This window comes from Neoarius graeffei, chromosome 5 (assembly GCF_027579695.1).
Source record: "Neoarius graeffei isolate fNeoGra1 chromosome 5, fNeoGra1.pri, whole genome shotgun sequence".
Taxonomy (NCBI): domain Eukaryota; kingdom Metazoa; phylum Chordata; class Actinopteri; order Siluriformes; family Ariidae; genus Neoarius; species Neoarius graeffei.
Genome location: NC_083573.1, coordinates 51,801,712 through 51,815,872, shown reverse-complemented (window position 1 = coordinate 51,815,872; position 14,161 = coordinate 51,801,712). Strand labels below are relative to the sequence as shown.

At 41.4% G+C, this 14,161-nt stretch overlaps 1 protein-coding gene across 6 annotated transcripts in view; it reads right to left on the bottom strand.

Moving 5' to 3' along the window:
* The window catches only part of myh14 (myosin, heavy chain 14, non-muscle), a 72,711-nt gene extending 59,827 nt beyond the window's left edge, over positions 1–12,884 (bottom strand). For all 6 annotated transcript variants that reach the window (XM_060921953.1, XM_060921954.1, XM_060921956.1 and 3 more), the window contains exon 1: positions 12,722–12,884. The gene's annotated coding sequence lies outside the window, so the exon portion shown is untranslated. The remainder of the gene's footprint in view (positions 1–12,721) is intronic.
* Positions 12,885–14,161: the final 1,277 nt, after the last annotated feature.

Here is a 14,161-nt window from a genome sequence, read left to right as displayed (position 1 = left end):
GAAAAATAATATCATATTGAAAACAAAATATAATACTATGAACTAGACAGGGACACTAACGAGTGCAAACCCCGCCTTTTCCCTATTAAAATACATTGGGCGAAAATTTCGAAGTTCTGCCATGACCTTGACCTTTGACCTCCAAAATTTAATGGTTTCCTTCCTGGGTGATCGGCAACACGTACAAAATTTGGTCCAAATCGATCCATTGGTTCTTGAGATATCTTGCAGACACACAGACAGACAGACAGACAGACAGACAGACAGACAGACAGACACACAGACTGACGCAGGTGAAAATAATAACCCCTCCGACTACTGTTGGTGGGGTTAATTACGAAAACCCGGGATAAAAACCCAGTGGGATTAAAAACTTCTGGGAACATAGTCTTCGTTCGAATGCAGCGCATGTAGCTCTGAGGATTAGAGCTTTGACTTTGAAAAGACGATAGAGGTTTTGTTGGAAAAAGTGCAATTGAGGAAATATTTGAAACACTCAGCATCGGCATTATCAACATACTAATATTAAGAAATTGTGTTATGAAACTAGAAAGATCATTAAAGAGTTATCTAGAGTTATGGTTTGTTTGTAAAAGATCAACATTTTTTTTTTTTTTTTTTTTTTAGAAGTGTGCACGTTTTGCACGAAGGTCTCAGGTCCTTATTACATGGTTATCAAAATGAATAACGCATGCAATACTGTATGTTGAGACAGAATTAACTCATCAGAAAACAACTTGATGGGGTTACTCACTACTCAGCTGTTGGGCTTCCTGTGCTGGCAGGCAGGCACGCACAGGACCGGAACCATCAGAAAACAACTCGATGGGTTTCTTTATGTATCCACATTCTATGCCTATGGGGCTCCGAACTCCGCTAATATACACTAAACTGTAAAATGACACAAATTTGATATACCATACTGAGTCACATTATCATTACTAATGTACGTAATTGAAAAAAAGAAACTAAAATTAAAAAGTTAATAATTAACCCCAGACTCTCCTTTATTATTATATTATTCACTTTAAAGGTGCATTCAGTAAGATTTATGAAAATGAGGTCTCTAATAGGGGCGGCACGGTGGTGTAGTGGTTAGCGCTGTCGCCTCACAGCAAGAAGGTCTGGGTTCGAGCCCTGTGGCCGGCGAGGGCCTTTCTGTGCGGAGTTTGCATGTTCTCCCCGTGTCCGCGTGGGTTTCCTCCGGGTGCTCCGGTTTCCCCCACAGTCCAAAGACATGCAGGTTAGGTTAACTGGTGACTCTAAATTGACCGTAGGTGTGAATGTGAGTGTGAATGGTTGTCTGTGTCTATGTGTCAGCCCTGTGATGACCTGGCGACTTGTCCAGGGTGTACCCCGCCTTTTGCCCGTAGTCAGCTGAGATAGGCTCCAGCTTGCCTGCAACCCTGTAGGACAGGATAAAGCGGCTAGAGATAATGAGATGAGATGAGATGAGGTCTCTAATAGTTAAATGGGTAGAGTCGAATAAGATTTGAATGATTTTTTTTTATATACACAAAGCTCCACCCCTAAAGCTTATGGTGGTTCAGCGAGAGTTAGCATTAGTAAGGACTGTCATGACATAATGCTGAAGTGCACTCTGACGTTCAACTGCTTGAAATCCAAGTTACAATTCTGTAAACATGTAACTTTTCATCATAGTGATTTATGAGAATGTGAAGAGGTGTTGGGGGCGTGGCTATAAAATGAATGACAAGAGGCTAATCCAAATCCAAACAAAATTCATGATCAGATGGCAGGTTTTCAAACTGTCGTCGTCCCCGCTACATAATACACTGGTTTTGAAACAATGTACAGTACAGTGGCATGCAAAAGTCTAGGCACCCTTGCTGAAAATGTCTGTTACTGTGAATAGTTAAGTGAGCAGAAGACGAACTGATCACCAAAAGGCATAAGGGTAAAGACGACACATTTCTTTAATATTTTCTGCAATATTAAATTTTTATTTCCATCATTTACAGGCATAAAATACCAAAAAATGAAAAGCCCCTGAAGCAAAAGTTTGGGCACCTGACATGGTAACACCCTCTTTGGCAAGTATCACAGCTTGTAAACACTTTTTGTAGCCAGCTAATAATCTTTCAGTTCTTACCTGGGGGATTTTTGTGCATTCGTCCTTGCAAAAGGCTTCCAGTTCTACAAGTTTCTTGGGCTGTCTTGCATGCACTGTTCTTTTGAGATCTATCCACAGATTTTCAATGATGTTTAGGTCAGGGGACTGTGAGGGCCAGGCCAAAACCTTCAGCTTGTGCCTCTTGAGGTATTCCATTGTAGATTTTGAGGTGTGTTTTGGATCATCGTCTTATTGTAGGACCCATCCTCTTTTTAACTTCAACTTTTTTACAGATGGTGTGATGTTTGCTTCCAGAATTTGCTGGTATTTATTCGAATCCATGCTTCCCTTGACCAATGAAATGTGCCCTGTGCCACTGGCTGCAACACAACCCCAAAGCATGATCCATCCACACCCATGCTTCAGAGTTGGAGAGGGGTTCTTTTCCTGGAATTTGGCACCCTTTTTTCTCCAAACATACCTTTGCACATTGTGGCCAAAAAGTTCTATTTTGATTTCACCAGTCCACAGGACTTGTTTCCAAAATGCATCAGGTTTGCTTAGATGTTCATTTGCAAACTTCAGACGCTGAATTTTGTGGCTAGGATGCAGGAAAGGTTTTCTTCTGATGACTCTCTCATGACGGTCATATTCGTTCAGGTGTTGCTGCATAGTAGAACAGTGCACCACCACTCCAGGGTCTGCTAAATCTTTCTGAAGGTCTTTTGCAGTCAAACAGGGGTTTTATTTGCCTTTCTAGCAATCCAACGAGCAGCTCTTTCAGAAAGTTTTCTTCATCTTCCAGACCTCACCTTGATCTCCACTGTTTCTGTTAACTGCCATTTCTTAATAACATTACGATCTGAGGAAACAGCTACCTGAAAACACTTTGCTGTGTTCTTGTAGCCTTGTCCTGCTTTGTGAGCATCAATTATTTTATTATTCAGAATGCGAGGGAGTTGCTTAGAGGAGCCCATGGCTGTTGATTTTAGGGACAAGTTTGAGGAGTCAGAGGATTTATACAGCTTTGAAATCTGCATCACCTGACCTTTCCTTACGAAGAACTTGAACAAGCCACAGCTCAATAAGCTAATTAAGGTCTGGAACCTTGGTAAAAGTTACCTGAGAACTCAAATGTATTGGGGTGCCCAAACTTTCGCATGGTGTTCCTTTTCTTTTTTCACTCTCCAATTGTACAAAACAAAAACAATACACAAATCTTGCATAAAATGCTGAAAAGAAATGTCTCATCTTTACCTTTATGCCTTTTGGTGATCAGTTCATCTTCTGCTCACTTAACTATTCACAGTAACAGACATTTTCAGCAAGGGTGCCCAAACTTTTGCATGCCAGATGCCACTGTAGTTACAAAAGGGATTAATTAAGTCTGGACTTGTCGATAACTTCCGGGGTTAACACATGTATAACTACAGCTACATTACAGCATTACTGCTGTTACTTTCCCTGGTGAAAAATAAATGTGCTAAGTGTACTGAAATTTAGCACACTTTTGTGTACTTGAAGCCACACTAATCATCAATATACTTCAAGTGTGTTTATGATTAGTTAACTTGAGGCATGCTATTTTGGAACAACTAATTTTGTACTAAATATATTTTAATTGTAATTAAATTGTAGAAAAGTGCAACTTGAAGTGTATTTAGTGTACTTTTATGTGCTAAATTACACAACTTTCACTTAAAGTATATTTTAGTATAATATATTTCTATAAAGTGTAATATAGTATAATTATTTTAAAGTGTGTTAAAAGTGTTAGCGTGAAAGCGTGATGTTAGTATACTTTTTATATATTTACAAAAAGTACAATTTGTGTAAGTACATTTTCAATATACTATTGAAAATATGAATATAATTTAAATACAATAAAGTACATTTATTTTTCACCAGGGTTTGTTAAAATGGCTTAAAGTGTGTGTATTTTAGACCTATTTTTAACACATTACCAGATTTACATAAATCTTGTGGTGCTGTAGATCTGTGAGTCTTTGTGCTACAAGTAAACATTAAAGTGCATTATTTCTCTGTACTGATTATATATATACATGGACATCAACATTTGAGGCTCTATTTGCTATAAATAATTATAAAGACTGTAATCAATTATACAGATGCAATGTGATCTATAGTGTAAATAATTATGCACAGTATATACGGTACAATCTAAGCCTGGGCACTGTACACGTGTGCATCTAAACTTCATATACTATAAATAATTATTATATGTACAGAAAACTTTTTCAATGGAATAAAAACATGTATTCTATTCCCTTCTAGCGGGTTTCATTCATTTGGTTTGACAGCATCAAAGTCAAAAGTCCCTTCCCACGCCACGTAGCGCATAGGGCAGCGCCAATCTCCATTTCTGTAGCCCTCGGCCTCTCGCCTATTGCATAGCTAGGGTAACAGTGGGGGGCTAGTCCTCTGGTAACCGCGAGAGTTTGACAGCATACAATATTATCATATCGCTTATCCTACGTGTATTACATCACTCTACCCAATGGAGAATGAGAGTTGAATATGGTTTATGATATTGCATGGTTGTCAAGGCAACATGACGTCATGTGTCGTAGACATAAAACTTCTGCGCTAGCGAGCGACTGTGACAATTTCTAAGCAAACATGGCTGCCAGGTTTGCTTCATTAAATACGGAATATTCTGAGAGCATTTTGAAAGAGAAAGATGCACTGAACACCCAAAAGGAATGTATAATAATAATAATAATAATAATAATAATAATGATGACTGGCTTTTTTTCGTGGTCTATCAGGTATATTCCATTCAGCTAGCATGATACTGAACTCGCCTTTGACTTGTTCAATATCATGCTAGCTGAATGGAATATACCTGATATACCACTCAACCCCAGCCAATATTATTTTATTATACTGGTGGATTATCACATCTAATTGTTAATACTGTAAATATTCTAACATAATACTGTACAAGGTATCGGACTACCATAGAGGAGTGTTCAAAATGCCTTCAAAAAGGCATAATGTGGTAAAGAATTAGTTTATGGGAGCATATGGGATGCTTTAGACAAGGTGTGTGCAGGACTATAACCTTCCCGGCATGGTGCTGTAAGTGGTTAGCACAGTTGCCTCACAGCAAGAAGGTTCTGGGTCCAAACCCAGCAGCCAGCGAGGGCCTTTCTGTGTGGAGTTTGTGTGTTCTCCCCATGTCTGCGTGGGTTTCCTCTGGGTGCTCCGGTTTCCCCCACAGCCCAAAGACATGCAGGTTAGGTTAATATGGGACGGCCTTGGGCTGAGATGCCCTTGAGCGAGGCACCTAACTCCCAACTGCTCCCCGGGCGCTGTTAGCATGGCTGCCCACTGCTCTGGGTATGTGTGTGTGTGCTCATTGCTCACGTGTGTGTGTATCAGGGCTTTACATTAACTTTTTTGCTCACCGGCCACTGTGGCTAGTGGTTTTCCCGAGTCACTAGCCATTCAGCCTTTTCACTAGCCACAATTCTGTTGCCAGGAAATCGCAGTTTTTTCTTCACCATGATACGTTAAAGTTCGGAAGATCTAGACTTAATTATGAATGGCAGCGTATAATGTATCTCTACAGTAGCACTCAAGTATTCAGTGCTGTTAAAGCCTCGGTCACAACCAACTGTACGTGCTCCTACGGCCGGTCTACGTGCAAAAAACGCAAGAAACGCACGGAGGGCGCGCGTGTGACGTGCTGATTTTTGAGCCGTAGACTGGCCGCAGAGGTTCTTTGTCATGTCAAACAAACTCTACGGGCGCTTACGTTTTTTTCAGGTTGCAAGACGAACTTACGGCCAATGTGCGTCTTTCTCCACGAACAAAAAAAAAAAAAAAAATGCAGCGATTTGGGAAACGCCAAAAATCGCACGGCCAAAAAATCGTACGTCCGGTTGTGACCTAGGCTTAAGGTAGCTCCCTATATGAAAACATGCAACCAATTCAAACAAAAATATGAACAGAGTATTCTGTTTATTGAACTCAAATTCAAGCCCCTTACAATATGAAATATCGTATAATATGAAAAATAACATTCAGTACAACTGAACTGATTCTAATATTAAAAGTCCAATTCAAAACATTTATCATTGAAAAACATTTGATGTTTTGATATGCAAGTATTATGTGTATTATCAAGCATTATTATGTATTATCTATTAATAGTGTGTGTGTGTGTGTGTGTGTGTGTGTGTGTGTGTGTGTGTGTGTGTGTGAACATGTGTAGAGAGAGACATTAAATGTCCTCATTACATTCATCATCAGATGAGTCTGAATGTTCCATGAAAAATGGTCTTTGTGACCTGAGGCTTCCAGCAGGCCGTAAGTTGATAGCTGGGGTGGATCAACTTCTTTACAATCACGTGAACATTTATAAACAGCAGCTCCATCCTCTCCAGCACAGCCAACTTCATGACAGACAGGGACTAAAAGCAATGCTGTCCTGTAGTGAACCAGCCATCTCCACCTGTTTTGATGTTATAGTACCAATGTGTGCATTTGACTCTTTGTGGTCCTTTATAGTTTCGAGTTTAAAATTACTGGTGCCTGTCTTTGCCAGACTTTCTACAGTCTTCGCAGTACAGGGTATTTTCGGTTTTGCTATGAACTAGCCAATCCCACCCGAACTTCCATTTGTCATTGAACTGTCTTATCTTCCTATTAGCGTCTTGTTCATCTCCATGGCTGTAGCCAGCTCTGAGGCCCCTGCGGTCTGGACCTCGGGCATTTTTCAGAGCTGAAAATACATTTGTACACTAAATATTCAACTGGATTAAAAAAAAAAAAAGAATAACATTAAAACGTCTCCGTAAAAAGTGCATGTTAATGATGTTAAATGCTGATTCTGTCTTCTGTGTGTGTTTGGTGCGCGCGGCTCTGAGACCAAGAACATAAAAGCGAATGAGCGCATGACTCAGTGGAGGAACGCAGTGCAGGAGACACGGGATTTCCATGGTAACCATCAGCACGCTTTCATCAAGCTGTTAAATTGACATTTTTGAAGCAGCGCAGTTGTAGCCTACCTTGTTTGTGAGTTTAAAAATAAATCATTCGATAAGCCAAAGCAATAGAGGGGAAAGTTTCAACTTATGTTTGCCTTGGATAACTTTGCCTAAAACATGGTGGTGTATACTGATTTTTTTCCCAGAATTTTGTGTGTGTAGGTGTAACGGATGCCAGATTGTTAATATATCTTAGTTCCACAGGCTACATGGTGAGGGTATCTTTTGTCCTCATTGCTTGGGCCAGCTCAAACCATTATCCATCCATCCATCCATCCATTATCTGTAGCCGCTTTATCCTGTTCTACAGGGTCGCAGGCAAGCTGGAGCCTATCCCAGCTGACTACGGGCGAAAGGCAGGGTACACCCTGGACAAGTCGCCAGGTCATCACAGGGCTGACAGACACAGACAACCATTCACACTCACATTCACACCTACGGTCAATTTAGAGTCAACAGTTAACCTAACCTGCATGTCTTTGGACTGTGGGGGAAACCGGAGCACCCGGAGGAAACCCACGCGGACACGGGGAGAACATGCAAACTCCACACAGAAAGGCCCTCGCCGGCCACGGGGCTCGAACCCAGGACCTTCTTGCTGTGAGGCGACGGTGCTAACCACTACACCACCGTGCCGCCCCAAACCATTAAACAAGCTTAAATTATTCTTACTCTTGCCACATACATGATTTTTTTTTCAAAACTGATGATATTCAGTTCAAACACCATTAAAAGTAATTTCAGGAATAGATCTCGTGTGACGTGTAATTCACCCCTCTCATTTAAATATGGCGAACATTTTTCGGCGCGGGCTTTGCACATCACGGACTTCGATGATTTTAAAATGCTGCTCCGGCCCTGCTCATCTCTGCCCCTTTTTCCCTGAGCAGCAGGGTTTGAAACTCCAGCTATATGCCGCCACATACTGTAGTGCGCTTGTCAGTCGTCAGCAACTTTGTTGCTTCGTTCATTAACCGCAGGTTACCGTATCACTGATTTTACCTGAGACGTTAACGAACGTTCTCAACAATTCTAACATGTTGTCAGAATGTTTATGCAGGTGGTCATGGGAGTTGTAGGCGCGTAATATTACATTGCAATGCATTTATTATATCAGATGCCTTCAGAGAAAACTACAATTAAAATATATTGTCATACCACAGAATAAACCACCCGCCAAAGTGGCTAGTGGGACTAAAGTTATTACCCGCCAAAGCCGAATTTTACCTGCATTTGGCGGGTGGGCGGGTGCTAATGTAAAGCCCTGGTGTGCATGTGTGTGTTCACTGCTTCAGATGGGTTAAATGCAGAGAGGAAATTTCACAAGTGTGTGATGAATAAAGTTGTGCTTTCTTTCTTTCTTTTCTTCTTTCCCGAGAGCGGTTTTAAAATGTTTTATAATGAAAATTAGAAAATGACAAATGGCATTATGACAGATTGCCAAAAGCGCATTTACTCTTTTAACACTTAGGCCTATGCACAGTAAGCCTATTATCTCCAGCTAAAAGGAGAATGAGCGAAGAGCATAGATCTCTGGTTGCAAGATATCACACAAATTCGCTTACTCCAGGTGTAAACGGTAGCTTATATCAAAATAATACACCATTAAATTTGAGATCTGGTGTAGCCTTTTATTTAACAATTATTCACCGAAAGTAAAGTGAATATCGGTGAATAACTGTTAAATAAAAGGCTACACTAGATCTCAAATTTAATGGTGTATTATTTTGATATAAGCTACCGTTTAAAGTCAAGGTTATTATTAACCGATATTCACTGAGCCTGAGGTGGATAATTGTTTTAGTATAAATACACAGGTGATTATTTAAAAAAAAGTATGAAAAAATAATTTATTTCAAACTTCAAAAGCGACATGCAAATGTAATAAAGGTGCACACAGGCTTGCGTCACTTATCTATGCTGAGTCACATAAAATACTTCGTTTTGAAGTAGATAAACTAAATCACAACTCCACCTTACCTTTGAATAGTTTTAGACCAAACTTTGCAGCATCTTTAGTGCTTTTAGGAACAGCATTTTCTTTCAGAATTTCTAAATCTTCCTCACTTATGGTGACGAAGCGATTGGGCTCCATTTTGCCAAGTCACTCGAGGTGATTATCGAGAAATAGTCCGAATTTCTCAACCAAACAGCACGTACGATTTCCTATAATCATCTGCGTATGTATACTAAAATCTGTTATTAGGCATGCTAAATACTCTCTCAGAAAAAAAAAAAAAAGTGTAATAAACTGTCCCTTTTCTTGATGCTGGCATGCTATCTTTATTGTTTATACCTTTAATATGTATCCTTCCTAAACAAAATTAAGTTGAGAGGCTTTCACACTTGACTACTATCTAGAGAATTTTTAGAGTAATCTCGTAATAGGAAACTAGGATTTGACAATATAGTCAGCCAGCATATAGTCATTTTGATCTTTTATAGATATTCCTTTGTCCAACAAGATTTTGGCAGCCATGGAGTATTTTTAAAGAAACCCAATTTGCCAGAAAAACTCCAAACCTGTGATTAAGCAGTGATTAACTGTCTTGTCTGCTAGTCCTCCTCCATGCATGCAGCAGAGAGATTCCTGCCCCAATGGGCCTATATTAGTGCTTGTTGCAATAATAACTCAAGGGAGCTAAAGTGGGCACTGGGTATGCTGCACTATGATTGCACAACATCTAAGGCAAATGAGAAAAAAAAAAGCAAATTTCTCCCCAAATTGTTAATCATTTCCATTAATTGTTAAATAAGTAATTAGCATTTCAATGGAATTAAAATATATGGATTTGTGAAGGAGGACTTTATAAAGATTAGAATTTGCTGAACAGCTGATATACACTATATGTCCATACGTTTGTGGACACAAACGTGTGCTTTTTGAACATCCCATTTCTGATTTAATCCCTTTCCTGTTATAATGACCTCCACTCTTCTGGGAAGGCTTTCCACTAGATTTTGGAGCATGGCTGTGGCAATTTGTGTCCATTCAATCACAAGAACATGAGTGAGGTCAGACACTGATGTCGGATGAGGAGGTCCGGGGTCCAGTCAGCGTTCCAGTTCATCCCAAAGGTGTTCAGTGGGGTTGAGGTCAGGGCTCTGTGCAGGTCAAGTTCTTCCAGTCTAAACTTGGCAAACCATATCTTCATGGATCTCACTTTGTGCACTGGGGCATTGTGATGCTGGAACAGGTTTGGGCCCCTTAGTTCCATCCATCCATCCATCCATCCATCCATCCATCCATTAACTGTCGCCGCTTATCCTGTTCTACAGGGTCACAGGCAAGCTGGAGCCTATCCCAGCTAACTATGGGTGAGAGGCGGGGTACACCCTGGACAAGTCACCAGGTCATCGCAGGGCTGACACATAGAGACAGACAACCATTCACACTCACAGTCACACCTACGGTCAATTTAGAGCCACCCGGAGGGTACCCACGCGGACACAGAGACAGCATGCAAACTCCACACAGAAAGGCGCTCGTCGGCTGCTGGGCTCGAACCCAGGACCGTCTTGCTGTGAGGCAACAGTGCTAACCACTACCCTTAGTTCCAATGAAGGGAAATTGTAATGCTACAGCAAACTATTGTGTTTCCAACTTTGGGGAAGAACCACATATAAACGTCATGATCAGGGGAAGCCATGGCCTAATGGTTAGAGAAGCAGCTTTAGGACCCAAAGGTCACTGGTTCAAGTTCCTGGACAAGCAGGAATGGTTGAAGTGCCCTTGAGCAAGGCACCTAACCCCGAACTGCTCTGGGTATGTTGTACATCGCTCTGGATAAGAGCAACTGCTAAATGCCTGTAACGTAACGTAATGGTCAGGTGTCCACTAAATTTTGCTGATATAGCGCATAAATGTAGAAGCCACCACTGAAAAGGTGTATGTTTCAGATCGCCACCCCTGTGACAAGGAATAGTGCAATTTAGTGCCTTCTTTTCCTTGAAAGTGTACTAACCGGTGTGAATAGCGTGAAATTTGGTCACTGGCTTTGACAATCCGTAAAGGTTCATAATCCATCAGTAAGGTAGATGATGACTGGTTGTGTGTGTGCAATGCAGGCAATACTGAGCACCTCATAACTGCTGCATGATCAAATACAAACTCTCTCCATCACAGCCAAACATCTCCACACACAGGCGCGAGCCCATGCCATCTTCCTGTCACGTGGTGGTCATTATAATACCTTACAGGATTTCACACTGAGTGATTCATCAACAGTCCATGGTGTGCTTTTATCTATTCTTATTTATTTATTTATTTATTTATTTATTTCGACCTTTTTTTTTAACCTTCATATATGTATGCATATGTAACCAAATACGTGTTGTCCACACGCTTTAGCACATTTAAATAAATAAATAAATAAATAAAATAATGATATGATGGGGGCGGCACGGTGGTGTAGTGGTTAGCGCTGTCGCCTCACAGCAAGAAGGTCCTGGGTTCGAACCCCGGGTCCGGCGAGGGCCTTTCTGTGTGGAGTTTGCATGTTCTCCCCGTGTCCGCGTGGGTTTCCTCCGGGTGCTCCGGTTTCCCCCACAGTCCAAAGACATGCAGGTTAGGTTAACTGGTGACTCTAAATTGACCGTAGGTGTGAATGTGAGTGTGAATGGTTGTCTGTGTCTATGTGTCAGCCCTGTGATGACCTGGCGACTTGTCCAGGGTGTACCCCGCCTTTCGCCCGTAGTCAGCTGGGATAGGCTCCAGCTTGCCTGCGACCCTGTAGAAGGATAAAGCGGCTAGAGATAATGTGATGTGTGTGTGTGATGATATGATGGCGAATGCCAGTGTAGCCTCTCAGGCCACGCGCCCCGATTCGTCTCCTTGGCAACACTGTCTGAGCCCACCAACGCAAACCACGCACACACACACACACACACACGAAGTTTAAGCAGAGGTCAGTGCAGCATCTGAAAGAAGGGATGGATGGATGGATGGATGGAGCGGAAGTAGGTGGTTGTGCGCCTCCTGGGCCTCACGCGCGGAGGAGGCTGAATATCGCAGTGTAATAACAGTCGATATAACAGCATGTTACCGCTCATTAACTGGGCATAAGGGCTCTCTCACTCTTCACTCACTATTCACCTTTAAACACACGCTGATGCCCAAACCTGTACTGTCTATTACAATACACACCCAACCCACAATAGCCTGCATGTCCATAGAGGAACCACACCTCGCGCACGAGCCTCTGTATGATGAATAACACACACACACTAATGTAAGACAGTATTCTAGATATTTTAGAAAGACAGAAATATAATCTGTTTTGTCCCAACAGTCGATAATAAACAATGCTTATATAATAATAATAATAATAATAATAGCTCATTCACACACAGGCCGCTTTATTAAACGCCCATATTCATCATATGTGCCTTTATTTTATGCATCTTATTAGCCATATGAAACAAGGCCGATGGAGGGTGTGTATGGTATAAATATGAGCACTTCTTCAGAAATCCAGGGCGCCCTGCTTTGGTGTGCTAACGGTCCTGTGTGTGTAGGGCTTTATTCACTCACTGTACTGCCGCATTTGGACAAACCCCGGTGCGTTAGCAAGGGGCTAAAGCGCTGAAATCAGATAGCCCACCATGAACAAGGATAAAGCGCACGGCTCACCTCAGATCTGCAAGTCCGAGCGACGAATATGACGCCAAAAGCCAAGTAAGGCGTTTCCTTTCTTTCTTTCTTTCTTTCTTTCTTCTTCAGCGTGTCTGAGGTAATACTGCAAATGCGGCTTTTCCCATTACAGCGCTCCAGGTGAAAAGCCGCACTCTCATTCACACTGAGAATAAAAAGGAGACTGGACTGAGACCAAGCCGGAGACTTCAAGCAGCCCAAACACATCCTCTATCCATCCAATAGTTTTCATAGCCGGCCAAGAATATCCCGCCTTAGCTAAAACAATAGCCAATCACAGTCCAGGGTGGCTCTTAAAACCCGCCCACTGAATAGGACAATCCAGCCACGCCTTTGGACTGTCACACTTTCAAAAACCTACCGCATACTACCGTACTGAATAGTATCCGAGAAAGCACGGAGACGTTATCCAATGGGAGAGAGCGCTGGGAGATGGACAGATGGATCAGCCAATTGGAGGAAGAGAAGCTCGAGTGCGTGGGCTGGCTCATGGGTGAGGAGACCAATGAGAGCTGAGGAGCAGGTGTCTGTGCGCGACTACCCTTTTGGATGCGCGTGCGCGCGTGTGTTCAGGAGACGTTGCGTGAAGAGGCTGCAGTTCCAGATTCCGCACTAATGCGGAGGAATTTCAGATTTGCACTTTTCTGTTACAGCAAGCTATAAAGGTTAGATGTTTCAGATGAGGATACATCTAGATAGTATTAGGATTCACAGTAGGAGAGACATTAATAATAATACTTTATTAGTAGTAGTAGTATAACAATCATAATCATCATAGGCATTTTTAAAGATTTTTGAACATATAGTATATCTTACATATTTCACTCAGTCCCTCCTCCAAAGCATTCCTTTTCAGTCTGAAGTTTAGTTAAAAGTATACAAATTATAACTAGTTACATACTGAATCTTGACATTTAATGTCTCCTCTGTGAAGTTGCAATTAAAGCAAAGGATGTGTTTTGGGGAGGGGGGATTTGTTAGATACATGTTATTTTGAACATTTTCTGTTATATTATAATGTTAAGTTCTTCACAGAGACAATACTAAGCCAGGTTAAGGAGATCTGTCCCAAAGATAAAGAAGTCTAGTGTTTCTGGTTTTTCTTGTCTCTGTTTTTTCAGCTTCCTTCCACAGAATATCAATAAAATATGAGCACAAGTAAAAAAAAAAAAAAACATGAGTAACAATGAACAACAGTAAAAACTAATGTTTTATTTACACTGTAGCGCTTCTGTAGAATTGGTTGCTACAAAGTCTACAGAACAACATGTCAGTAGTACGTTAGGAAAAATGCATGAGAGTAAGTGCCATGTTGTGTTCAGGGAGTGGAGAATAGAAAACAGAGTGGAATTGCCACAATAAGGTGTGAAGGTGTGCATACGGGAAGCATCTGATCTGATCATTCAAGAGAAGAACTTA